Raw genomic sequence first — 26,262 nt, 5'->3', positions numbered from 1 at the left:
TGGCCACTCGGGCTATAAAAGCCTGTATAGTGTCTTGTATCTTTTAGTTCACCTCCAGACTTTGTTCAGTAAACACCTGTTAAACCAGCTCCTGCATTCCGTGTCTCCATTAACACACGGATACAACAGATTGGAAACGGACTTATCTGCAATTCGGCAGCACCTCAAGGAGATCAATTCCTCAGATGAAGGTCGAAGAAAAAAAAAAGAATAAACTCTGGTTTCACCAGCTAGCCGGGCTGGTGGCAGGTACTGCAATAATCCTTCCTGGGCGGCGGGCTGGGGCTCGATCGGCTGGCTCTGCAGCGGGGCCGAGCAGCGAAGGCGGAGGCAAACAGAGACGGAGGGTGGAGCACTCTGGAGACGGCCAACGCTGGACCAAGCAGAGGGAGGGAAAAGTCCCAGAGAGTCCGGCGGGAACGAGTCTCCAACTATTAAAAATATCTATAAATAAAAAGCGCCATTTTTTTTCAGGATGCCTAAGACTGGCAATATTACTGCTTTCGATAGTGATGTAGAGGATTGGACCACATGTGGAAAGAGTGGAGGTATATTGCACAGCGAATGAAATAGAGGATGATAAAAAGGCATCGGTACTTCTAAATCTAATGGGCACAAGGACATACGGGCTGTAACGAAACTTAATCACTCCAGCCAAACCGATGGACAAGAATTTTAAGGAGATTGTTGATACCCTACAGGAGCACTTAAACCCAACACCGCCTGCTGATAGCGGAATGATTCAAATTCTTTAGGAGGAATCAGCACAAGAATGAAAGTAACGCTGATTACCTCACTGAATTAAGAAAGCTGTCAAAGCACTGCCAATTCGGGGCAGGACTGGCAGATTCTCTACGAGACAAATTCGTCTGCGGTCTCCTAAGTGAAGGAACACAGAAAAGGCTACTTTCTGAGGAAGATTTAACACTGGACAAGGCTTTCAGTGTGGCTGTATCATACGAAGCAGCAGCAAGAGGAGCTGCAGAGATACAGCAAAAGCCACAGGACTTCGGCACCCATGAAATGACACAGGGTTTCGAGAGATGTTATCGCTGTGGCAGAGCCACCCATGACCAAAGGGACTACTGGTTCAAGGACAAAGCATGCAGGCAATGCGGAAAGATGGGACACATTTATCTGGAGCCAGGCTGCTTTGCTTTGCTCGGGGGGGTCTCTTCTCTTCTGCCCATCAGGAGACCTCCCTGCGTGCTGACTCTGTCCACAAACATTTGGAGGGAGTCATCGGAGAACCTGGGTGCAGCCCTCTGCCTCTGCAGTCATTTGTTCCCGTGTGCAGCAGTGGAAATCAGTTGCACTGACAGCACACTATTAGATTAACCTTCAAATGCAACGTGGCCATGGTCCCTTTAAATATACCAGCTAAAAACACGCTCATAGATCACTTCACCAGACTCGCTCATTTTAATTGGGCCGGACAACGCACAAGGTGGGCTTAACAGTCCCCATTATGGAAAATCATTCTGTGGAGCGGGATGGAGGTAGCAACGGGCTCGGGACCCGACCATTCAAAGCAGGCTACGTTTGGATAGATCAGAGTGGAAGCAAGGCGGGGCAGTCCCACTGAGCTGGACATTGAAGGAGAGGCTGAGGCTGAAGATGGGGATGGTGTGGACAACAAAGTCAAATGCTTTAGGCAGGTAGAGGAGGATGAGGTGGGATTGCACAAGGTATCATTTTGTGACTTTGATAAGAGCCATTTTGGTGCTGTGTAAGGGGTGGAAATTCAAATCTCACTTAAGGTGCAACCTCCTTTAGATATGTGTTGGGTCTGCTGGTTGTCCTGCCTTCCTGATTGGTGAGTTCATCAGTGCTGGGTAATCACGCAGGCGATAACCAAAACATCTCTCTGATATCCCCCCCCCCTCCCAATGGCCTTAGGGAAATGGTTTCCAGGCCTCCTCCCAGGTTTGGATGGTTTAGATCTCGTTTCAGTCACCCAGGCGATTTAACTTAATGAGCTCACCTTCAGAAACAATGAGTCGCCAGCCTCGTTATTCATGACTTGGGAGTGGGCCTCTTTGGGCCATTGTTCCCAAGGACAGTCCGTTGCCATACGAATGCAACCTGGTTACATCAGCCACCTTCAGCTTGAGTGTTTTTCCACAGCTTTCCCCCCACCCCAAAACAGCCTGCCAAGTTTCTAATAAGGGTATATGTTCATAATCTAAAAATCCACGGAGTCTGCGCTGACTGCTACCGAAGCAGGAGGTAAACCTGTGAAGAAAATGAAGATGGATGCGAGTGCTCTGAATGGTGTAGGATTGATAAGATGGAATGCTAGGTAAATATTTCATTTAGTAGTACATGTTAGACCAAATAGATAAGTTTGATTTTTCACCGAGGCATTCCTGTCCGTGTCCAAATTCAGTACCTTGTCCCCGCTTTCTCCCCATACCCCTTGATCCCTTTAGCCTTAAGAAATATATCCAACTCCTTCTTGAATATATTTAACGAATTGGCCTCTACTGTATTCTGTGGTAGAGAATTCCACAGGTTCACTACTCTCTGGGTGAAGAAATTACTCCTCATTTCTGTCCTAAATGGCCTACCCCTTATCCTTGGACTGTGACCCCTGGTTTTGGACTCCCCAACCATCGGGAACATCGTTTCTGCATCTAGTCTGTCCAGTCCTGTCAGAATTTTATAAGCTTCAATGAGATCCCCTCTCATTCTTCTAAACTCCAGCGAGTACAAGCCCAATTGTCCCAATCTCTCCTTGTACGTGAATCTTCGCTGAACTCCTTCCATGGTAAGAACAAAAGCGCACAATACTCAAGATGTGGTCTCACCAAGGCCCTGAACAACTGCCGCAAGACATCCATGTTCCTGTACTTAAACCCTCTCGCTACGAATTCCAACATACCATTTGCCTTCTTAACCGCCTGCTGCACCTGCATGCTTACCTTCAGCGACTGGTGCACAAGGACACCCACGTCTCGTTGCACTTCCCCTTCTCCCAATCTATTGCCATTCAGATAATCTGCCTTCCTGTTTTTGCCACCAAAGTGGATACACGTTATATTGCATCTACCATGCTTTTGCCCAATCACCCTGGAGGCATCCTCCTCACCACACACGTCCACCCAGCCAAATTTGGAGATAATTACATCTAGTTCCCTTGTCTAGATCATTAATATATATTGTCCAGGACCGATCCCTGCGGTACCCCACTAGTCACTGCCTGCCACTCGGAAAAAGACCCGTTTATTCCAACTCTTTGCTTTCTGTCTGCCAACCAGTTCTCTTATCCAAGTCAATACCTTGCCGCCAATCCCATGTGCCTTAACTTTGCATGCTAATCTCTTATGCGGGACCTTTATCAAAAGCCTTCTGAAAGTCCAAATACACAACATACACTGGTTCTCCCATATCTATTTTACCAGTTACATCCTCAAAAAATTCCAGTAGATTAGTCGAGCACAATTTACCTTTTGTAAATCCATGTTGACTTTGTCCGATCCTGTCACTGTTTTCCAAGTGCTCTGCTATTACGGCCTAGAAATTCAGTTGGTTGCGCCAGCAGTTAGCGCCTTAAGAGAAGTGAATTTTGGGCGGGCGCAGCGCAGTTTGCGCCTCGCCCCAAATTAAGTTGACCCTTAGCGCCGGCGCAAAGTTTAGCGCCCGCCCAGCTGCGCGCGCAGAAAATGACGTCACATCCTCGTGCAACGCCCTTTGCGCGCCCCGATTCCAAACTTCAGTCGGACCGCCCCATTGTGCGGCTGGCGGCCAGAGCGTTTGTAAAATGGAACGCAACACAGCCGACGCGGGCCCCGGGGAGCGCAAATTAGCCATTTTGCAGCAAACACTCTTGTGCAACGGATTTCTGGACACACAACAAGGAGGAGAGCTAACTGGTTTCGCGCAGCAATAGCTCAGGTATTTTTGGACTCAGGCCAAAGCGCTGCAAGTGCCCTGTTGGAAATTTGACTGTTTGCCAGCATTTGATGGGGTTGCATGGGGTGCCAACGCGGAGTTTCAGCGCCATGGGCGTAGGGCTCGCAGACGCGGGGTCAGAGGGGCAGCCAGGCGTCGGCAACATAGGCCTTACCCAGTCAGGGTATACCGCCAGCAGCGCTCCTACCTCACCATGAGGGGCGCGCGATGTGTAAGAAGGCTGAGATTCCGAAAGGAGGTGGCTGCAGAGATCTGCCACCTGCTTCGCAGAGATCTGCGTCCAAAGCTCAGGTGCAGGACATCTCTGTCGGTGGAAGTGAAGGTGACGGTGGCATTGAACTTCTATGCCACCGGCTCCTTCCAATCCGCTGCTGGGGACATAGCTAACATATCCCAGTTCGGCGTGCATCGCTGCATCCGCCAGGTGACCGATCTCTTTTTCAGAAGGAGACGCCAATTCATCTCCTTCCCCATGGCCCTGGAGAGCCAGCACCAGCGTGCAGTGGGATTTGCAAGACTCGCGGCCTTCCCCTTGGTGCAGGGCGCCATTGACTGTACGCATGTGGCTTTGCGGGCACCTCTGGAGCATGGCGAGCAGTATCGCAACGGGAAGGGCTACCATTCTCTCAATGTGCAGCTGGTGTGTGACCACAAGCAGCGCATCCTGGCTGTCAATGCCCGCTTTCCAGGCAGCTGCCACGATGCCTTTATCCTGCGGCAGAGTACTGTGCATGACATGTTCGAGGCACAGCCTCCCCCAAGAGGATGGCTACTCTGGGACAAAGACTATCCTTTGTGTACCTGGCTCAAGACCCCGCTCCGCGCGCCCAGGACCGCTGCTGAAGAGGCATACAACGAGAGCCATCAAACGAGCAGAAACATCATCGAGCAAACTATTGGGGTCCTCAAGCAGCGGTTCCGCTGCCTTGATCGTTCCGGCGGATCTCTGCAGTATTCGCCGCACCGGGTCTCCCAATTTGTCGTAGTTTGCTGCATGCTACACAACCTGGCTCTCCGCAGGATTCAGGCACTGCCACCTGACGTTGGACCACCACCTCAGGAGGAGGAGGAGTACGTTCCCAGGAGGGAGCGACAAGGTCCAAGGGCCGTCCGTCGCCAGCTTATTGAATGTAACTTCTAAGCCCCCTGTCAGGGAATGCCTTGTGGCCATGAAGGAAGATGAATGCAGCCGCTCCGCAAGCCCTCAGCCGGCGAAGGCAACAAAGACTAACAAGAACAACCATGGACACTGTCTGAATAAAGGTAAATTTTTTTTTGACAAAAATGAAACCCCTTCCCACATGAATCCCAAAAACAATCAACGGCCCCCACAAAAAGTGCAACAAGCGACTCACTCCCACAACCTGGGGAGGAGTAACTCCACATTTGAACAAACCAGGCCTCAACCTCGGCCTTAACGCAAAAAACATACCCATAAACAAAACAACCATGGCCAAAATAAAGATGGCCACCGCTATATAAAATGAAAGCTGGCCACGCCCGCGAGGGCGAGACCTTGTCCAGCCTTTTGGCGCCCCTGCCCGGCCTGCTGCTCCTCCGCAAGCTTTGCCCAGTGGCTGCTGTGAGGCTGGGGGAAGGCGCCTGAGGGTCAGATGTCCTTCCGCCAGATGGCCTTGGGGAGCGGCCTACACGGGCTTTGGGCCTCGAGGGGCCGGCTGTTGATTGGCGCACATGTGCCTGCCCACCATCAGCTCCAGCCGCTTGCCGTTGACTCTCCACTGGGGGAGTGGTGGCGACGGATGGCGCAATGTGGGTAAGCTGGCGTATTGGAGGCGCTGGCTGGTGATGTCGCACGCTGGCACTCGCCCGGGCCCGCACTGCAGGATCCGCACCAATCAGCCGAAGGGCGGATCGCTGTGCTGCTGCAGCGCGACGGGTGTCCTGGCGATGCCTGGCTGAGGCAGCGCGTGTGGCAGCAGTGAGTGCCCCTGTTGCCCTGGTCTGCGCCCGCATCACATCCGCCACATCCGTTCCACTACCTCCATCATCATCCGGCCACTCTCGGCATTTGATGCCCCAAACTCCCGCACACTGGTAGCCAGCGACTCGATGGCCTCAGGCATCCGCCCCACCACCTGCATGAGCTCTGTGTGGCGGCGGTCCGAATCCTTGGCCATTTTGTCCAGCTGGCGCGCCTCCTCCGAGGTGAAGGTGGCCGGACTGGAGGCGGGACTCTCCCGCTGGGGAGCAGGGGTCCGAGCTAGGCGACCCTTGCCACGTTGCTGGCGCCGAATGTCCGCAGCAACTGCACTCCCCTCCGATCCTTCCCCCCTCTGGGGGGAAGGCCGCGGCCCACCCGCAGCCCTCCTGGGTGGCTGGACGCCACTGGTCCCAGCAGCTGCACTCCCCTCTGAAAGTTGCTCCAGGCTCTCGTCCAGGGAAGACGTGTCCAACACTTCGCCCTCTGCTGCGGGACCTGAGTCCTCCCCTGATGGGTGGCGATCTCCCTCCAGGCTTTGGTGTAGACGCGGTGGGTGGGAACAAGATCCTGCGCCTCTTCTCCAATGCTGTCAGCATGATATCCAGATCACGCTCTGAGAAGCGCAGGGCACACTCACTGGCCTTCTCCTTGGGCTCAGCAGCAGTGTTGAGGCCTAGTTTGAAAGCTGCAGTGTGCAGGGCGTGGCAGCAGACCAAATCGTCCCTTCCCCCTTTAAGAGCTTGCCGGCGCCACGGGGTCTGCTGTCAATCAAAAAATGACCGCACCCGCGCTGTGCACCGCCGGCTTAGCGCCTAAAGATAGTTGTGTAACGCCTCTTTTAGCGCTCCAGCAACCTCTTAGGGCGAAGCGACTGAATTTCGGCGAAGGGGGCGCAACTTTGGGGCGGGCGCTAAAGTCGGGCGGGCGCTAACGTTAGCGCCCCAAAACTGAATTTCTAGGCCTACATCTTTTAAAATGGACTGTAGCATTTTCCCCACTACCGATGTCAGGCTTACCGGTCTGTAATTCCCCGTTTTCTCTCTACCACCTTTTTTGAATAGTGGGGTAACATTAGTGTAGTGGCGCTCCATAGTTTTCAATATGCAGCCACTGAACTTTAGCTTTGAGGCATTTAGCAATGAGTAGACGCGTGTCGAAATAAAACGTTCCAAAACGTAACTTTGTCTTTTAACTGCTTACTGTAATACATTTCAAACAGGATTTCAAAGTAAAACACGTTTAAACACGGTCAAAAACTCAAAGCTTCTACCTTTCCTAGCCTCGTGGTGATTGAACTGTAAAAATGGCTGGATATATCATGTGACAAGCTTAAGGACTATACCATTGGAGCAAGAATAAAGGGGGTCTCTCAGACTATACTATTGGAACAAGAAAAGGGGGTTTCTCAATACAATAAATCAGTCAGGTAAATTAACTATATTAAGAAATGGTTAACAAGCTTGTTCACTGTGTCAAAGTTCTCTTTCGTAGTTAATGAGATTTGCTGTGACTGATCTCTTGACTTCGACGTTGTCTTCAGCAATCTGACTTGGCATATCTGGTCTTTCTTGCCATGATCGCTCTGTTTCCAGCAGATAACTTGGGCCTTGTATCCAAGTTTCGCTCCTCATGAAGTTTTCAGCCTTCAATCCCCGTGAGGCTTGATCTGCTGGGTTTAATGAGGTGTTTACATACCTCCACTGAGATGGTTGTGTAGCTTCTCTAATGGATGAGATTCTGTTTGCTACGAAGGTGTTGAAGCGTATCTTCTCATTCTCTATATACTTCAGCACCGTCGTGCTATCCGTCCAGAAGACAGATTCTTCCAGTGGGAACTGTAACTTTCCGCATCACCTTGTCAACTTTAACTGCAACAAGCGCTGCCGTCAACTCCAGTCTCGGGATGGTGACCTGCTTCAGCGGAGCCATCCTAGATTTCCCCATGAGGAAGGAACAATGTTTCTGGCCCTGTTGATTTGTCAGCAAGAGGTAAGTAGCCGTCCTCACTGGCGTCCGAGAAATGATGTAGTTCAGCCGTCTTTGTAACTCCAAAACTCTCAGGCTTGATGCATCTGACGTTGAAGCTAGAAAGTTGTTGCAAATCTGTCAACCATCTGAGCCATCTCTGAGCTTGACCTTCGGGGATATCTTCATCCCAGCCTCTCTCGTCTCTACACAGCTCTCGTAGGATCAGCTTCACCGGCAGAATGAGTGGTGCTAGGAATCCAAGAGGGTCGACCCACGAAGAGAATCCCTCGTCTTGTGGATGGTCTTTCGTTCACCACGTGTCTGACTCAATGAACCATTGTACACCAAGAGCTCTCTCGATAGGAAGGACATCGTGGCTCAGGTCCAGTGGCTCTTTCCTTTTCTGGGATAGAAGCTAGAACTGCTCTGCTGTTGCTTATCCACTTAGTCAGATGGAATCCTCCATTCGAACACAGAGTTCTAAGGTCTCTTGACAGTGCAATGGCATCGTCTTCTGTTGACACGGACATCAGTCATCGACGTAAAAGTTTCTGAAGATTGTCTCCCCAGCCTCTGATGGTGCCTTGCCTTTGCCATCTTCTGCAGTCTTTCTGAGAGCGTAGCTTGCACAGCTGGGAGATGATGTGGTTCCGAACAAGTGTACGGCCATTCTACATTCCACCATAGCTTGACTAACATCGCCATCTGGCCACCAAAGGAAACGCAGAAGATCAACATCTTCGTCAGGGACTCTGACTTGGTAGAACATTGATTCTATGGCCCAGAAATTCGGGTCGGGGGCTTCCCACGGGTGCAAGCCCCCAACCTACACTTACTTAGCGCGCCGGCAGTTGACCTCTTGGCCTGCGTGGAATTCCTCTGAGGCGTGTCCCAGGGGCGTAGTTAGTGCGAAGCGTCCCCTGGGATCACGTGAGCAACAGGCAGCCAATCGGAGCAGGGAATGCTCCATTCATAAGTCTTGACAGATAGACCTGTCAAAACGTATAAATGCTGAGGCTGTAAAACTGTACTTTACCTTCAAATAAATTTAAAAAAAATCACACTTTGTAAATAAACTATAAATGACATTAAATAACTTTTAAAAATAATTAAATAAACTTACCTTGCTTTAAAGTATTTAAAAGTAAAAAACCTGTGGAAAAAATTGACCACTTACCTTTTGAAAATGAAATCCTTACGGCTGCTTTTTACATTTCTAAAATGTACAGACTTACCCGCACGTTAAAACCTGAAAAAAAAAGGAAGTTCAACGCGCACGCGTTCGACCTCTGAACAAGTGCCGGTTTCCCGCGCATGCATAGTGCATGCAAGATTCCGGCATTTCCATTGGGTCCACGCGTGAGTACTCCGTCCGTACTCAAGCGTTGGGACACGAATTTCTGGGCCATAATCTGACATGGCAACGAGCTCTTGTCTAGACCTCGTCAAGACACCAATGAGGGTGTTGGTAAGATCAGGACCTTGAAGCAGCTGGTCGTTCAGTGAAGTTCCTCTGAATGAGATCTTTTTCTTTGGGTGATACACACCGTCATGAGGAATGTACCAGACCCTTCCATCTTCTCTGTTCAACTGTTCCTCGGGATGTTTCTCATGAAGCCTTTGTAGTCCTCGTGAAAGTCGGGGTTCTTGTTCAGCTTTCTCTTTAGACTGATGGCGCTCTGCTATGCTACGATTGTTCGGCATCTTCGCGGTCTGTCTTATAGCTGCCGACCTTGTCATTAAATCCATGAACTGATTTTCTTCTTGTGACATCTCAGTCTTTTCCTCACAGCTGCGTTCTGAGAAGTCTGCGTTGAACTGCTGTATCAACAGCTCTTTAATGCTTGCAATAGAGATGCGATTAACTGTGACATTTTGTCGTTCCTCCTTGTTGCCATCATCCAAGGGCTGTCCTGACGGCGTAGGGTCCGTCATCCTGGCTGTTTATCACCTGCCATGGCTCCATAGTTTTGTAGGCATTGGTTCCAATTAATAGGCCAATTTCTGCTTCAATGTATGGGAGACGCACCTTTCCCAGGTAAGGCCATCTCTCCACATCCTTCTGCAGGGCTAAGTTCCCTATTTTAACTGTGTAAAAACATTAGGCAGGTCTATGAAGTCCTTCTCTTCAAGTCCACACACTTCTAAGTCTGACAGGATGTAACTTTGCACTGACTTCTCATGACCCATGGTGCATAATAGGATTTCTGTTCTTCTGCCTCTAACGTTGTGCAGAACGTTGCTGAACTACCTGGATCCATGAAGCCACAAACTTCTCACTCCTCTTAGACTTGGATCTTCACAGGTACGATGGCAAGAATACAATCACTGTCACCGGCCCCAGTGAATCCACAAGTCTCTGGTTCTAGTGACACCAGAGCACTTGAAACAACCTTCTCGTCTTTGTTGTTTTCTTCACTCTTCTTAGAGACTTGTTCTTCTTTATGGATATGCAGCAGACTGGGATGTTTCCGAGTGCGCACTCTGCATGTTGTTCTTTGCTTACAGTTTCTACTCCGATGCCCCTGAGAAAGACATCCAAAACATAGGCCATTGTATTCTGTCTTTGTGGCTGTGCTTTGATGTCACTGCAGAAATCCAATGTGTGATTCTTCTGGCAGAATAAACATGGCTTCTGAAAGGCATTAGCAGGCGTCACTGTGCTGCTCTTTTTGGGAGATGAGTTCTGAGACTTCTCCAGCTTGAGTGACGATAGTTGCAAAGCTGCTTCCCCGAGTCTTTGATTCAGCAGGCTTGGCTTTCACTCTTCCATCAGTAGTTGGGCTGACATCCTGGATGTTTCCGAACAATGGGTCCATAGCAACTTTAGCCTGTTTGTCTATGAAATTCACTAAGTCTGCAAACCTGGCTCTACCTTTCCATCTCTCCATTATCTCAAAGGCTGTTCCTCTCCATTGTTCTCTCATCCTGTAAGGAAGCTTAGAGATGATGATTCTCATAGTCGTAGGATTGTCCATCTCTTCCATGAATTCAACATCCTCCATGGTGTTGCGACATCCTATGCCCATCCTCCAATCTGATCTGTGGCCACTTAATAGCCTTTTCAATATATGCAGTGGCTATCTTCAGCTCGTTACCATAGTGCTCCTGAATTCACAGAATTCACAGAAACCCCACAGTGCAGATAGACACATATCCCACCCGATCCCCGTAACCCCTACACCAACACATATCCCACTCTATCCCCGTAACCCCACGTATTTAATCCCCCTAACACTAAGGGTCAATTTATCATAGCCAATCAACCTAACCCGCACATCTTTGGACTGTGGGAGGAAACCGGAGCACCCGGAGAAAACCCACGAATGTGCAAACTCCACACCAGATTCGAACCCGGGTTCCTGGCGCTGTGAGGCAACAGTGCTAACTACTATGCCACCGTGCTGCAACTTCCTGGCTTCTATGTATCCCCGGTCTGGTCTCATGTGTTCACAGCTTCTGACCAGGTCTTGTGGTTTACCACTGGTGTACTGTTCCAGGTAGTACAACTTATCACTGCTGCTCTCTGTTTTGGAGTCAATGGCTTGTTCGAAGGATCTGATGAAGGGCTTATACTTGAGTGGGTCGCCTTGGAACACTGGTATGTCTCTTTGAGGGAGTCGAAACAGATTCTGTTGTTTTACAAGCATCTCTGTAATTTCGTTCTGATGCTGCATCACTCGGTATAGGCTTCTCTCTGTGTCTTCAGGCCTCTGGTGGTCATCAGCAGGGTCTAGTCTAGACTGACGTCTGGGGCAGCAGCATGTGCTGCTGTTAGTGGAGCTGTAATGCCAGGAGATGGTCTTCAGACTCTCTTTTAACTCTTGAAGGTGCCCTGGATCCAACTCTGTGTGACACCATTGACTGGCAGTAGTCGTTCATGCCATCCTGTGAGGCTTCATAATCTTCAAACACACTCAACTTGGCATTTGAGACCGCAATAGCTGTTTTTAGCTCCTGCTGTTCTTTCTTAGCCTTCAGTTGGGCCTGTTCCCGTTCAAGAGCTTGCTTTTCCACTAAAGATGCTGCGCGCGCCATCAACGCTGACCGTTCAACCTCTTCTCTCATGCGCTGCGACGAGCATGTGGTAGAAGCGACTGACCTGTGTCCAGTAACAGAGCTACCTTCTTTTCGATTTTTGCTCAGTCTGGCTGAAATGCTATCATCTGGTCCGACTTCATCGTCATCTTTATCTTTCTCTGCTGTATCAGCATCTTGACGAATCTTCAACATCCACTGTTCCGTGGCCTTGACATAGTCCTTAATGTTACATGATTTAAGATCAAACCAGTTGTGCTGGTCAGCGTTTCCCTTATCTTCAGACAAAACTGCTAATACATCTTCATTGAGTACAGTAAATTCTTCATACAACTTGGAGAAATCATAATGCATTATGTCTTCAACTTTCTCAATATTAGCACTATCTTCCATGAGACATTATCTGAGCTAGCTTCTATGTAACTTCTCTTCCATTGCTTTTGGGGTGAGCTTTACTTCCCTCTTTTGGCCAACAATCCTTTGTACAGCCGGGGGAAGCCCCTCATGGCTCCATGAGGTGGCGGCCATTTTACCCGCAGCTTTTATCTTGCTTCTGAATAGAATGAACAAGGCAAGTAACAGTCACTGTACCTTCGCTTACTTATATTGCCGTCTGGCTCCGTGACCATTCCTGTATATACGTTCGCTGACAATTCCGTCCTTTCCTTCATAGGGAGCGAGTTTTTGACTAATGTAGTGGCGCTCTGTAGTTTTCAATATGCAGCCACTGAGCTTTAGCTTTGAGGCTTTTAGCAACGAGTAGATGTGTGTCGAAATAAAACGTTCCAAAACGTAACTTTGTCTTTTAACTGTTTACTGTAATACATTTCAAACAGGATTTCAAAGTAAAACACGTTTAAACACGGTCAAAAACTGTATTGCTGCACAGCCATCAAAGCCTCTACCTTTCCTAGCCTCATGGTGCTTGAACTGTAAAAATGGCTGGATATATCATGTGACAAGCTTAAGGATGATACCATTGGAACGAGAAAAGAGGGGGTTTCTCAATACAATAAGTCAGTCAGGTAAATTAACTATATTATACTAGAATATGCATCAATAATAAACAAATGTACATACATACTGTACCATGATATTTAACCAATATTTTAAGGTATTTTCTTTCTTCTTTACACTTTCTTAAACCTTCATGACTCTTACAATTAGCTACCCTCCAATCCATGGGTACTGTTCCAGATTCCATCGAATGATCAGCAATGCATCTACTATTTCTAGTGCCACTTCTTAAGTACCCTAGGATGTAGATTATCAGGCCCTGGGGATTTATCGGCCTTCAATCCCATCAATTTTCCTAACACCATTTCCCTACAAATACTGATTTCTTTCAGTTCCTCCCTTTCATCAGACCCTATGTTCCCCGACATCTCTGGGAGGTTATTTGTGTCCTCCTTTGTGAAGACAGAACCAAAATATGTATTTAATTGCAGCCATTTCTTTGTTCCCCATTATAAATTCCCCTGATTCTGACTGCAAGGGACCTACGCTTGACTACACCAATCTTTTTCCCTTCACATATCTATAAAAGCTTTTACAGTCAGTTTTTATGTTCCCTGTAAGCTTACTCATATTCTGTTTTCCCTTTCTGAATTAATCCCTTTGTCCTCCTTTGCTGAATCCCAAACTGCTCCCAATCCTCAGGTTTGCTGCTTTTTCTGGCCAATTTATATCTCCTCTCCTTGGATCTTATGCTATCCCTAATTTCCCTTGTTAGCCACGGTTGAGTCACCTTTTTTTATTTTTATGCCAAACTGGGATGAACAAATTCTGTAGTTCACCCATGCGGTCTTTGAATGTTTGCCATTGCCTATCCACCGTCAACCCTTTGAGTGACATTCCCCAATCAATCCTACCCAACTCACGCCTCAGACCATCGTAGTTTCCTTTATTTAAATTCAGGACCCTAGTCTCTGAGTCAACTACTTCATTCTCGATCATATTATGATCGCTCCGACCCAAGGGGCCTCGTACAGCAAGATTGCTAATTAATCCTTTCTCGTTACATAATACCCAGTCTAAGATGGCCTGATCTCTGGGTGGTTCCTCGACGTATTGGTCCAGGAATTCCTCCTCCACAGTATTGTTACTAATTTGGTTAGCCCAATCTATATGTAGATTAAAGTCACCCATGATGACTGCTGTGCCCTTATTGCACGCGTCTCTAATTTCCCGTTTAATGCCATCCCCGACCTCCGCATTACTGTTTGGAGGTCTATATACCACTCCCACTAACGTTTTCTGCCCCTTGGTATTTCTCAGTTCTACCTGTACAGATTCCACATCATCAGAGCTAATATCCTTCCTTACAATTGTGTTAATGCCTTCTTTAACCAGCAATGCTACCCCACCTCCCTTTCCTTTTTGCCTATCTTTCCTGAATATTGAATACCCCTGGATGTTGAATTCCCAGCCTTGGCCACCCTGGAGCCATTTTTCCGTAAATCCAAACAAATCATATTCGTTTACCTCTATTTGCGCAGCTCATTCATCCACCTTGTTTTTTAAGCACTTCGACCTATTAGAATTATTATTTACTGTGGCCATGTTTGATTTAAACCATTGATTTCTGATTGCCACTTTTGTTTTTTTTCCTTCCTATCTTTTGCTTTTATCCTTGTTTTCCTTTCCTCTGTCCCCCTGCTCAGGTTCCCAACCCCCTGCCACTTTAGTTTAAACCCTCCCCCAGAGCACTAGTAAACACTTCCCCCTAGGACATCGGTCCCAGCCCTGCCCAGGTGCAAACCGTCCGGTTTGAACTGGTCCCACCTCTCCCAGAACCGGTTCCAATGTCCCAGGAATTTGAATCCCTCCCCCTCGCACCATTCCTCTAGCCACGTATTCATCGGAAATATCCTTCTATTTCTACTCTGACTAGCACGTGGCACTGGTAGCGTCCTATTTTTTAGTTTACCTCCTAACTCCCTATATTCAGCTTTTAGGACTTCATCCATCGTTGGTACCTATATGCACCACGACAACTGGCTGTTCACCCTCCCCTTCCAAAATGTTCTGCAGCCGCTCTGAGGACCCTTGCACCAGGGAGGCAACACACCATCCTGGAGTCTCGTTTGCGGCCGCAGAAACGCCTATCTATTCCTCTTACTATTGCTATAGCTCTACCCCCTCTTTTTCCTCCCGTCCTGTGCAGCAGGGCCACCCCTGGTGCCAGGAAGCTGGCTGCTGCTGCCTTCCTCCGATAAGCCATCCCCCCCCAACAGCACTCAAAAGTGGTGTATCTGTTTGAGAGGGGGATGTCCACAGGGGACCCCTGCTCTGTTGGTCACCTCTTCCCTTTCTGCCTGTCCAACCTTTGCCTGCGGTGTGACCAACTGCTTAAACGCATCGCGAATGGTCCAGTATGTATCCCAGTAGCTGCAGCTGCACACACTTCCTGCACACACAGTTCTCAGGGACACAGGAAGTGTCCCCGAGTTCCCACATAGCACAGGAAGAGCATGCCACGGGGTCGGGCTCTCCTGTCATGACTTATCCTTTAATTAATTGAAATTACGTTATAAATCAAATCAATCCCACCAATTACACTACAGTTAAATGGTATATTTAAGGGCCCTGGTTTACCAACAGTCCTCGCTACACAACAGAGACTTTAGAAACTGTACATCACAGAGTTAAAGTTTAATTTTTATTTCTCTCCCTCCCTCTGAGTTTGGAGATTGGAGATAAGTATGCTCTGAGGACTACCTGGTCTCTGGCACACTTTCAAACCCGCCGATTCTCCCGCAGGTCTGCCGCTCTGAGGCCTACCTGGTCTCTGGTGCGCTTCTAAACCTGCCGATTATCCCGCAGGTCTGCCGCTCTCAACCTTATTGTCGCACTCCCTAAGTTTTTCTGCCACATCGTGTGGCAGCTGGTTTTCATCCCTCCTGGCCTGAGCAGCGTCCAGCAGAACCTCCAGGGAAGCATCAGTTCTTTTCAGCTATTTTCAGCGATCATCATCTAACTATCTTTCAGAATACCTCCAATCCTCTGCCCTTCCAAAGCTGCAATCAACCTTTTAAGTAGACGGCGGCAAAAATGATGGCCTGGCTAGGCTTCCCTGTTGGCACAATAATGCTGCTCATCACCTGCTACCGCCCCCCACATGCTCTTTTTAATCTCTGGGTTAGATGTCAACCTGGCTGGTTTAAAAAGACATGTTCAGGCTTGCAAAAGGCTGGAACAAAGGGGAGGCGGGGTGGGCCCCGAGGTTTGGATATTGGAATGTCCAGGGCCGCCCCAGTTTTACATAAGGACAATAAAGCCTGTTTTCCCGCCGAGAAGTCGCAGAGCCAGGTATCGAGTAAACAGGACATGTCCCCAGCCATACAAAGGAAGGGCCACAAACAAACCACAGTCCAAAATCAATTAGAGATTGACAAACGTTTTGCATTTCAAAACTGGTTTCAAGGCAATCCCGAAACCAGTTAAAGGCCGATTAAGTTTGGATGAGCCATCCCCTAAACTCTTTAAGTTTGGATCGGCCATCCCCGAAGCCCGTTAAAGTTTTAAAGGACATTAAAAATAATGAGCCCACCAAACCTAACAAAGAAACCTGAGAGGCCCCAAATTAGTATAATTGAGGCCTGCCTTTTCAGTTCAACAGTCAAGTCGAGAGGGCAGCCAGTTCGAGTTCAAGTTCAGCCACCCAGCTCAGGAGAGAGATCATCATCGGAGACTCAGAGGACGAAAGAAGAAACAGATCGCGGCAACCAAAGGCCTACAGAAACCAACAACCGCCGAAAAACTCACGAACCAAAGACTTGTTTCCCCTCTACAGGCTAGTCTGACTAACCTAAAACTAGCTGTAACCAAAGAAAATTGGGTACTTACCCGATAGATCCAACAATGCGACTAACCGCATCTGCGGACAAACCCAATCTGAAGACAAAACGCAGGTGCAGTCTTCTACCACATCCGGGGTACGGCAGGCCCCAACCACCACAACTTAGAGAACCCCAAAATCGTGAACCTCTACATCTCTCAAGAAAGTCGTTTTGGTGAGCATTTCCTGGTCCTCTGGATTCCAGCCTAGCTAGTGTAGTGGGGTTGGGAGGGTAAGGGTTTTTGTGTATTATTATTCTCCCTCGCTTATTTCAGAGTGTTCCCCACCCTTTTAAAGTATAAGTTTTGTTGTATTGTGTATTTTCCTGTCTCAAAATAAAGATCTGACTTTTTGACTAACCCAGGTGTCTGTTGCAAGTTTATTACGACCCCAAAAAAAGTCCAAAGTCTATAACAAAAGGGAGTGGGAGCGATTTGAAATGCTCAAAGGAGCCAGAGGTGAAGCTGACAAGCAACAACCCACACACCACCCCTTACAACGTCTCCTCGGACAACAGAGTTCAACAAGTAACTGGTGTATTTGGTATAAAGTCTGATTTACTTACTGCATCATCACAACATCAGCAGAAAACAAAATGACTTCCCTCAGGAACCCTAACCTGGATCTTAAAAAAACTATAGCAGTCTTACAGATGCCTGCAGGCCAATCACAATTCGATGTGCAAATATTACAAATAGAGGGAGCTAATCGCTCATCCAACCAATCAGGACACATTTGTTCACAGTCACACACAAAACTTGTAATTATTAAAACAAGCCAAGTAAGAAGATAAACATATATTGATTAAGAAATTCCTTAATAATTAAGAATCCATCTCTGTTAATAATTTTAAGAGAGGACCTGTGGGGAAAAAAAAAGAAAGAAATACAAAAAATACAATATTATGCTAGATTGTGCTTTTTTGGGCCAAATTCCCAAGCTAAACTTCCCGTGAAAAATTTACCGGAAACTTTCCACCCCTTTGCAACCCTACAGAGTATCTGACTCTGCAACGATGCTTTCCTCTTGACGAATGGGTTCCTGTGGAATTGTCTGTCCATGGTGGTGGCACCACAGATGCACTTGGATAACTGGGGGCAAACCAGTCCTCAGCCATTGCATCTGGAACCTCAATTTCAATTTCCCCTTGTCTGGTAAGTATCTGATCTACATGTCTGCGTACTACCCTACCATCTCCCAACATCACCTTGTATGATACTGGACCTGTCATTGAGTCTATGAAGCCAGGAATCCACTTTGGTCCATCACTGGGACCGCATCTCCTTCTCCATAACTTTGGCTCTTTGTTCTTTTGTCATGGTTCTCTTTTTGTTTGTTTTGTCTGTTTTCCATTTTCATTTTTAGGTCTGGGTGGACAAGGTCAAGAGTGGAGCATAGTCTACGACCTAATAACATCTCCGCAGGAGAGAGTCCTGTGGTGGATTGAGGTGTTATTCTGTAGCTGAACAGAACCCGTGACACTTTGGCTGCTAACTCCCTTCTGCACTTTTTTTGATCATCTCTTTAAATGTTTGTACGGCTCTCTCCGCAAGTCCATTTGAGGACAGATGATATGGAGCCAAGGTCACCTGCACTATGCCATTGTTTCTCATGAACTCTTTTGTCTCTGTACTCACAAAACAAGTGGCATTGTCACTTACCACGATCTCCGGTAGCCCTTGATTACTGGAGCTCTGACACAGGCAGTCTATAGTAGTAGTGGAGGAAGCAGAATTAACAGGATAAACATCCATCCATTTGGAATGTGCATCAATAATTGAGGAACATCTTCCCCATGAATGGACCCGCATAATCTAAGTGCAATCTTCTCCATGGATTATCCGGCCACTCCCAGGGGTGGAGAGGAGCCGCTGCTGGTGCCTTCCTGTGTACCTGGCAAGTGCTGCATGTCTTGACAAGATTTTCTATCTCATCTAGCTTTGGCCACCACAAGTAACTCCTAGCCAAGGCTTTCATACGCGAGACCCCAGGATGACACTGATGTAGTTGCTCTAGGATAGACTGTCGTGCTGGCTGTGGAATAATCACTCGTGCTCCCCACAACACGCAACCATCCTGCACACTCAGCTCTGTTTTCCTGACACTAGGGTGTGACGTCAGTCCCTTCCGGATGCTGTGGCCATCCCCTCACCACATATTCTCAAACTGTAGACAGTACTGGATCTTTACCTGTCCATGTTCTTACTTGCTCTGCAGTCACAAGTGCCATGTCAGTGTCCTCCAACATCAAAACTCTGTCCTCTGGAGCTGCAAGGATAGGTGTGCCTGGCAGTGGAAGACGGCTCAAGGCATCTGCGTTCCCATGGCACTTGCCCGCCTTGTAGACGATGACATACTCATATGCCCTCAATGTCACTGCCCACCTCTGGATCCGGGGTGACACCATCTGTGGAACTGCTTTCATTTCATTGAAAAGAGAGAAGAGGTTTATGATTGGTGCATATGGTGAACTTCCTGCCATGCATGTACTTGTGGAACCTCTGTAACCCAAACATTACTGCTAACCCCTCTTTGACTAACTGGGAATAGTTTTTTTCCACTGGTGTTAGAGTTCGGGACATAAACCCTATTGGTCTTTCAGTTCCATCTTTCATGCAGTGTGAAAGAACTGCCCCCACCCCGTAAGGTGAAGTGTCACAAGAGAGAATGATGTCTTTCTCTTCATTGTAGTGAACTAGCACATCCGATGACAGCATCAGTTTCTTGGACTGTTCAAATTAAACCCCCTGCTCCTCTCCCCACTGCCACTGTGTCTCCTTGCGCAGTAGTTTGTGAAGAGGTGCTAACACTGTTGACAAGTTTGGTAAAAACCTATTATAATAGTTCATTTTAACTCAGCCACTTCTCCTTGATTGGATGGAGCCTGGTGGCGTCCACTCTGTGTCCCAGGAACACTGCTTTATTCCCCAGGAAAGTGCACTTTCTCCCTCTACAATCTCTGTAGTACCTCTGAGTACTCAGATGCTCCTGGTCGGTTCTTCCCGTCACCAGAATGTCATCCAGAGACACCAAACGGGAAGTGGTTATATGTAAACAAGCCCTTGTGTGTATTTTATGGTAATGTAGGAATGTCTAGTTCCTATCATGAGGTCGACTCAGGCGATCAAACAAACGATGTTTAATGTGAAACTAATTGAGTTTAACAAACAGATGCAAGAAAACGTCTAGTCAGTTCGGAAGCTCCACGAGGACTGCTTCGACGGTCCATGACGTCATCACGTTTTTCCCGCCGATGGGGGATCATGGCATAAGGCACAGGTCGTTGTTTAAAAAACCTTGGCGGTGCCTCCTTGTCTACATAAATCTTAGCTGGGGGGCCATTAAATGTGCCAAGTTCCTCCTTGAACACATTCTCATGTTCACTCAGCACTTCTTGCAAAGTCAACTGTTTGCCCTCATCTATTTGATTTACTGCTCCCCAGTCCAGCCCCGACCCCCGACCTAACAGGTTTGGTCCGGTACCCGATACTATAACTGTAGGTAGCTGTTCCACTGTGTCCCACCTAATGTCACTACTCGTTCACCTGTATATGTTTTAAGATGCAGAGAGCAAGGCTTTAACTCTGAAACTTTTGCACGGTTCCCCAATTTTGCATACTCTACCCTGTTCATTATGGTTACACCGCACCCTGTATCAACTTCAAAGTTTACTTTAGAGTCATTTACTGTCAGTTGCAATGTGATAGGAGCCACTTTTGGAATGTTCTCTAACATGCTATACATTATGAACATGTCCTCTTCTTCAGCTTCCCCGCTGATGTGGTGTGCTCCATGTTTTTTCACTTCTCTTCCTTGGTTTTGCTTTCCTCCCCCTTTTGGTTTGGATTCCTCCACAGGTGATTTTGCCCTGCATGCTCGTTTTATGTGTCCTTGTTTCCCACACTTGTGGCACTTTTCCTCCAGAAACCGGCATTCACTCGCCAGGTGATCGCCCTTGCATCTATAACATGCCTTCACATGTTCACATTGTGGTTTCTGAGGCATGTTTAACTTGTGCACAATAACCTGACCTGCAACTTGCTTAGCATTAGCCCTGTCTGAACCCTGTATTACTTTTACATCTCGGTTCGCTGTCTCTATGGCTTGAGCAAGTTCCAATGCTTTTTCATAAATAAGCCCAGTCTCGGATAATAATCTACGCTGCATTTGGTCGTCCATTATTCCGCAAACTAGTATATCTCTCAGCATTTCCTTCAGGTTGTTCCCATAATTGCAATCTTGTGCTAATTTACGCAACACCCCTACATAGTCCATTACACTCTCTTCCTCTTTCCTGTTCCTTGAATTAAACTTGAACCGCTGTACAATCTCACTAGACTTAGGGTTGAAATGTTCTTTTAACAAAGCCACTAATTCAACAATTGATTTGTCTCCAGGCTTTTCAGGACTGAACAGATTCTTCATCAAACTGTAGGTTTGGCTTCCCACTGAACTAAGAATGGCTTTCCTTTTTCCGGCATCATTTATTTCATTTGCTTCGAAGAAATAACCCAACACTTCACAGTATTCCTCCCAGGTTTGTGCTTGAATATCAAAAGCAGAGACCGTTCCTACCGTGGCAGCCATGCTCTCGTCCAATTGGTAGCTGTGAGTTTTTTTTTTTTAAAGTCCCGGCACAGTGTCCTTTTACCTCGTTGCCAAATGTGATAAATTCATTTAGTGAATCAAGGAACTCTGAAGAGGCGAGATATTAGAATTAGTCCGTGTACTTTATTAAATGTAACCCCTTCACGGTTCTCTAGATATATGTGAGATGTGGTCTCTGTTGTAGACAGTATTCTATAGTCCAGTAAGGAGATCACTACTACAATGGCTTAATTCTAATTATCTTTATAGTTTTAACGTCAGACAGTATAAGAAGATTACGGGTCAATGACCTAAATTAGACATTTGCATACATTAGAATGAATCTAGACATAATAAACATGTCCCTGTGTCCAAATTCGAGTGCACTCTTTCGTTGGCGCGCTTAAGTTGGAGCTCATGGCATGTATAATGTCTGCAAGACTTACGACTCCGAACCCCTTCGTTGAATTCTCTTCACGATCACTGAATCCCACTTTGAGTTCTGGATGCAGAGCTACTAATACGAAGGGCGGCGGCCGAGTTTGGAAGCCCGGGACGGGATGCGGCAGCCATTTGCCTCCTGAGCCCTCTTTTCACAGCTCCTGCCCTCTTTTCCAGTCGCTCCCTTTTCCCGCTCGAAAACCCCGACTCCACCCCTCCTGGGGTTTCTGCCTGGAGACTGCCCAGCCTCACTGTCTGCAACAGTTGATACTGGTGCAGAATTATGGAAAGTATGCTCTTAGTCACATTGTGTCCTTAAAAGTTCTTGCCGTACCTTCACATGGGCAACTTTAACCCAGGCATTTATAAATACAGTGTCTAAGTTAAAGATTGATAACCATACTTAGCGTACATAACATTTCCAGTGGGTATTACACAAACAACTGCGTAACAAACATACAGGCCTGCATCCTCCCATTGCACCTCCGCTGACCTTAACTGGCAGCAGCACTAGCTACAGCACCACCTGGTGGATAACCTTAATCATAACATCCCAGATTACTATAATTATGAATAACAAACACCGAGACATTAAGGAACATTTAACAACGGGGCAACCACCCAAAAAGCAGTTAAAGTGAACGACTATAATCACTTAGACAAAGAACTAACCCTGATTTGGCGCGCAGATAAGGAACCTCCGAAGTAGTATAATTGTAGGCCCACCGGTAACCGAAAAGAAGACGAGGCAAACGGCAAGGCCGATAAGCAGAGAAGGGCAGCGTAGAGAAGCGTTGGGGACGAGCGGGCACACACCCCGGTCCAGGCATAAGCTGACGTTCGAAGCAGGGGTAGAAGAAGCTGACGACCACGAGCACCAGGGCCGGGTAAACTATACCTTCGGATAATTACCACTGCACAGGTAATGATCTAGGCCACCGCGACCAAGCCAACACCGAACCCCAACCGCAACAAAACTTCGACGACCAGACCACCACCTGTAGGGGGGCATCCTTTACCTGGTTTACTGTAATTTACCTGGTCAGGCAGCCTTTGCCACTGCACTAGCTTTTTAAAACATTGTCCAACCCATCACACAAGTCTTCGTCCACGATGTGGATTAATATTTCCTGATCTTCGGGGGCTGAGGGGATTTTGCGACCCCTACATTCCTCCCTTGGATACTTCCAACTTGCTTGTATCCCAAAATTTTCCGACCCCCCCCCCCCCCCCCCCACAAACAATCATCCCCTTTATTTACCTATAGCTGTAAGATACAATGTAAATAGGTCTGGTCTGCTAGAAAGCTTCTCTTACTGCTAGAAGGTTCCGAGCTCTGACGTCATCACGTTCTTCCCGCCATTGAGACATCACGTGACAGATGGCATGACGTCATCACGCTGTAGGATTCGCAAAATTGAACATTGTCCTATAAGGGTCTATTGGCAGAAAAGGCCTTAATTTTAAAGACTCTTCTAGGAATCAACGGATTCCTATCGAAATCACTGAGGTCGAGGCAGTTCAGTAAATTAACCGGATTTAATTAAACTGGTGAACAAAACAAAAACATGCAGGAGCAACAGCAAACAGGTCTACACAGTAACTAGTTCCACAAGGTCTGAACCCAGAACCTCCCACCTATGACGTCATCACGTTTCCCGCCACTCGGGGCACCACGTGACCAACGTGATGACGTTATCGCGTTGAAGCTGTAACATTGCTTTAAAGACAGTTATTCATTTGTACAGGAGTTCATTGGTGGTTTTACCACACTCTTTTAAAAGAAGCCCAACACAAAATGGCCACCAGACCCCGTGACCAGCTTTTGGGACATTTTAAAATGGTTCCTGCAGTCCACAGACAGCTTTTGTGGATACAGCCCACAGTAAGTTCTGGAACACAGTTTCAGAGAAACGAAACCAGACAGAACCCCATACATATGGATTGGATGCAGATACAATCAGATGGGCCTGTAGATAAAAGGCCATCAAAATGTTTACGGCTTCATATTCAAAGGGGAAACATCAAGACCCATTAAAGACAATACAAGGTCATTCCAGACCAGAGATGGCAGTTACCAGCCATCCAAAGGTACTTTAAACATAGACTACCCCGCTGTGCTACAAGCCCGCCAAAAGTTAAACAAAGACTAACCTTGATATGGCGGGAGATAAGGGCCTCCATGAAAGGTATAACTGGAGTCCTGGGGTAGCGTTGAAGGGAATTCGGATCGGAGATCATCGGGTTTCGGTAGCCATTGAGGAGCATCAGCATCGGGAGAGACCAGTGCAGATCATTTTCGAGAGATTGCTCGGGGGTCCGAAGAAGGCCTTTTCAGGCTCGGAAGAAGAAGACGAGACCCGGGGTAGTTATCGGGAGATCATCGACAAAAACCCCGGGCTGTTGACGAGACGAGAAGACAGTTGACTAAGAGGAAGAAAACGAAACGCCTTACAGAACGGGTAGCCACCAGCGTCGTGTGCAGGAGCACGGAGAAGTCGAGACTGTGACCACCATCGTTGTATGAAGGAGCACCGAGAAGACAGCCGGTGGGCGAAATGATGGACGGCGAGTCCTGCTGAATTAAGGTGGCCGAGACGCCATTAGCTTGGGCAGCCCGCTACGCCGACAGCCCAATGACCACGTCACGACGGCAGGCCCGAGAGAGAGCACTAAGTAAAGAACCCCAACCCAACCGCAGTTTTGGATTGGTGAGCATGTTTCTGGCCCCTCATAATCTCATCGAGCTAGATTTAGGGGGTGGGTATTTTAGGGGATGTCACTCGATGTTCTGTGTGTTTTCCCCAATTCATGGTGACCATTGTAAAGTATGATATGCCTGTATATATATTGGTTAGTACTGTATTATGATTTGTTTTTCCCTCCCATGTACCTTATTGGCTTACTTTCAATTTTTCCTTTATGCAATAAAATTTAATTTCGTTTCATTAAACTTGGTCTATAGAGTATTCTCTGCATTGTAGTTCCTGCCTCAAATCCAGTGTATAGAACCTAAGGTGTGAGTGGGTCGAACCACTCGGTAAATTACTGTGCGAGAGAGAGTGACCTCGACGATCAAAACCCCTTACAACGCGGAGCACAGGAAAGAAGCCCTAGTACAGTTAACAGATACATTAAAGGTGCAGCCCCCAGCTGTACTACATTGCTGTAGAACGAATTATATACAATTGTCCGTAATCCTCTGGTGGTTCCGCCACATTTCTTTATTTACAATGGCCATGTCTGCTATTTACATGCATTTTGGAATGGCAGCAAGCATTCCGTGAGAGGGGCCTAGAAGCGACTTCTGATCAGCCTCTGACGGACGGCCCTTCCAGTTTGTGCCTCCCTCCCATCTTGGTCCTCCTCCTCCTCCAATGTCTGGTGGCATTGGCTGGGTTCGTAGGATAGCGAAGTTATGCAGCATGCAACATACAACCACGAAGTGGGAGACTCGCTCAGGCGAGTACTGCAGGGCTCCTCCAGAATGGTCCAGGCCGATTGTGTGCTCCACAATGTTTCTCGTCCTTCAGCAGGGGTGCTGGGTGAACGGAGCGGGGTCATCAGCCACGGGCACAGAGGATAGCCCTTGTCCCCGAGAAGCCAGCCTCCTGGGTGAGCCGTGGCCTCAAAGGTCTGCAACAGAAGTCTGGCGCAGGATGAAGGCGCGCATTCACTGCGAGGATCAGCTGTCGGTGTTAATAGACCAGCTGGACATTCAAGGAATGGAACCCCTTGCGGTTGCCAGGCGCTCGCAAAGCCACATGCGTGCAGTCAATGGCACCCTGCACCATGGGGAAGTCTGCTATTGCTGCGAAGCCCTCTGCGTGCTCCCCCTGCTTGTCCGGGGTCATTGGGAAGGAGATGTACTGCCGCCTCCTTCTAAACAGGGCATCAGTCACTTGACGGATGCAGCAATGCACCGCAAACTGCGAGATGTTGGCTATGTCCCCAGTTGCGGCCTGAAAGGAGCCGCTTGCGTAGAACCTTATCTGAGGCTGCAGATTTGCACACCTCAGTCACCACCTCTAAAGCGCAACCTTCTGATACACTGCTCCTCCGACATGTTCATGTAGGAAAACTGCTGTCGGAAAACCCTGGCAGCGTAAGGTCTGGTGTGGCGACGTCTGTTGGCCCTCCTCCGTCTGGCCATGCCTGCCCCTCTCTTCCTGCGTCTCTGTGCCCTTTCCAGATGATTCAGCAGCAGGACGTTCCCCTCCAGAGCAGCCCCCATAATAAGTGCGCACAGAAAGTTTCTCCGTTTGAAATGCTCACCAACATCAAGGTGATGGTCAGAAAGCTGAAGTTGTTCTGCCAGCACTGGCTGAGTGGTGAAATGGCTCTCAGTGTGCAGCTCTGTAACTCTCAAAGAAGTTGTGCTCCAAAAATGGCTGCCGCTTTTATTAAAGAACACCCCCCCAGCCTGACAGCGACTGGGAAACGTTCCAGGTAAGCTGTCCTTATTAGCGCCAGGCGGAATGGAGGGGGATGCCATTGAATTTCTGGTCCGCGTTGCACACTGAAATGACGT

This window comes from Somniosus microcephalus, chromosome 11 (genome assembly GCF_052327205.1).
Source record: "Somniosus microcephalus isolate GS21.2 chromosome 11, FLI_Smic_1.0, whole genome shotgun sequence".
Classification (NCBI taxonomy): Eukaryota; Metazoa; Chordata; class Chondrichthyes; order Squaliformes; family Somniosidae; genus Somniosus; species Somniosus microcephalus.
This window is presented reverse-complemented; position numbering follows the sequence as displayed.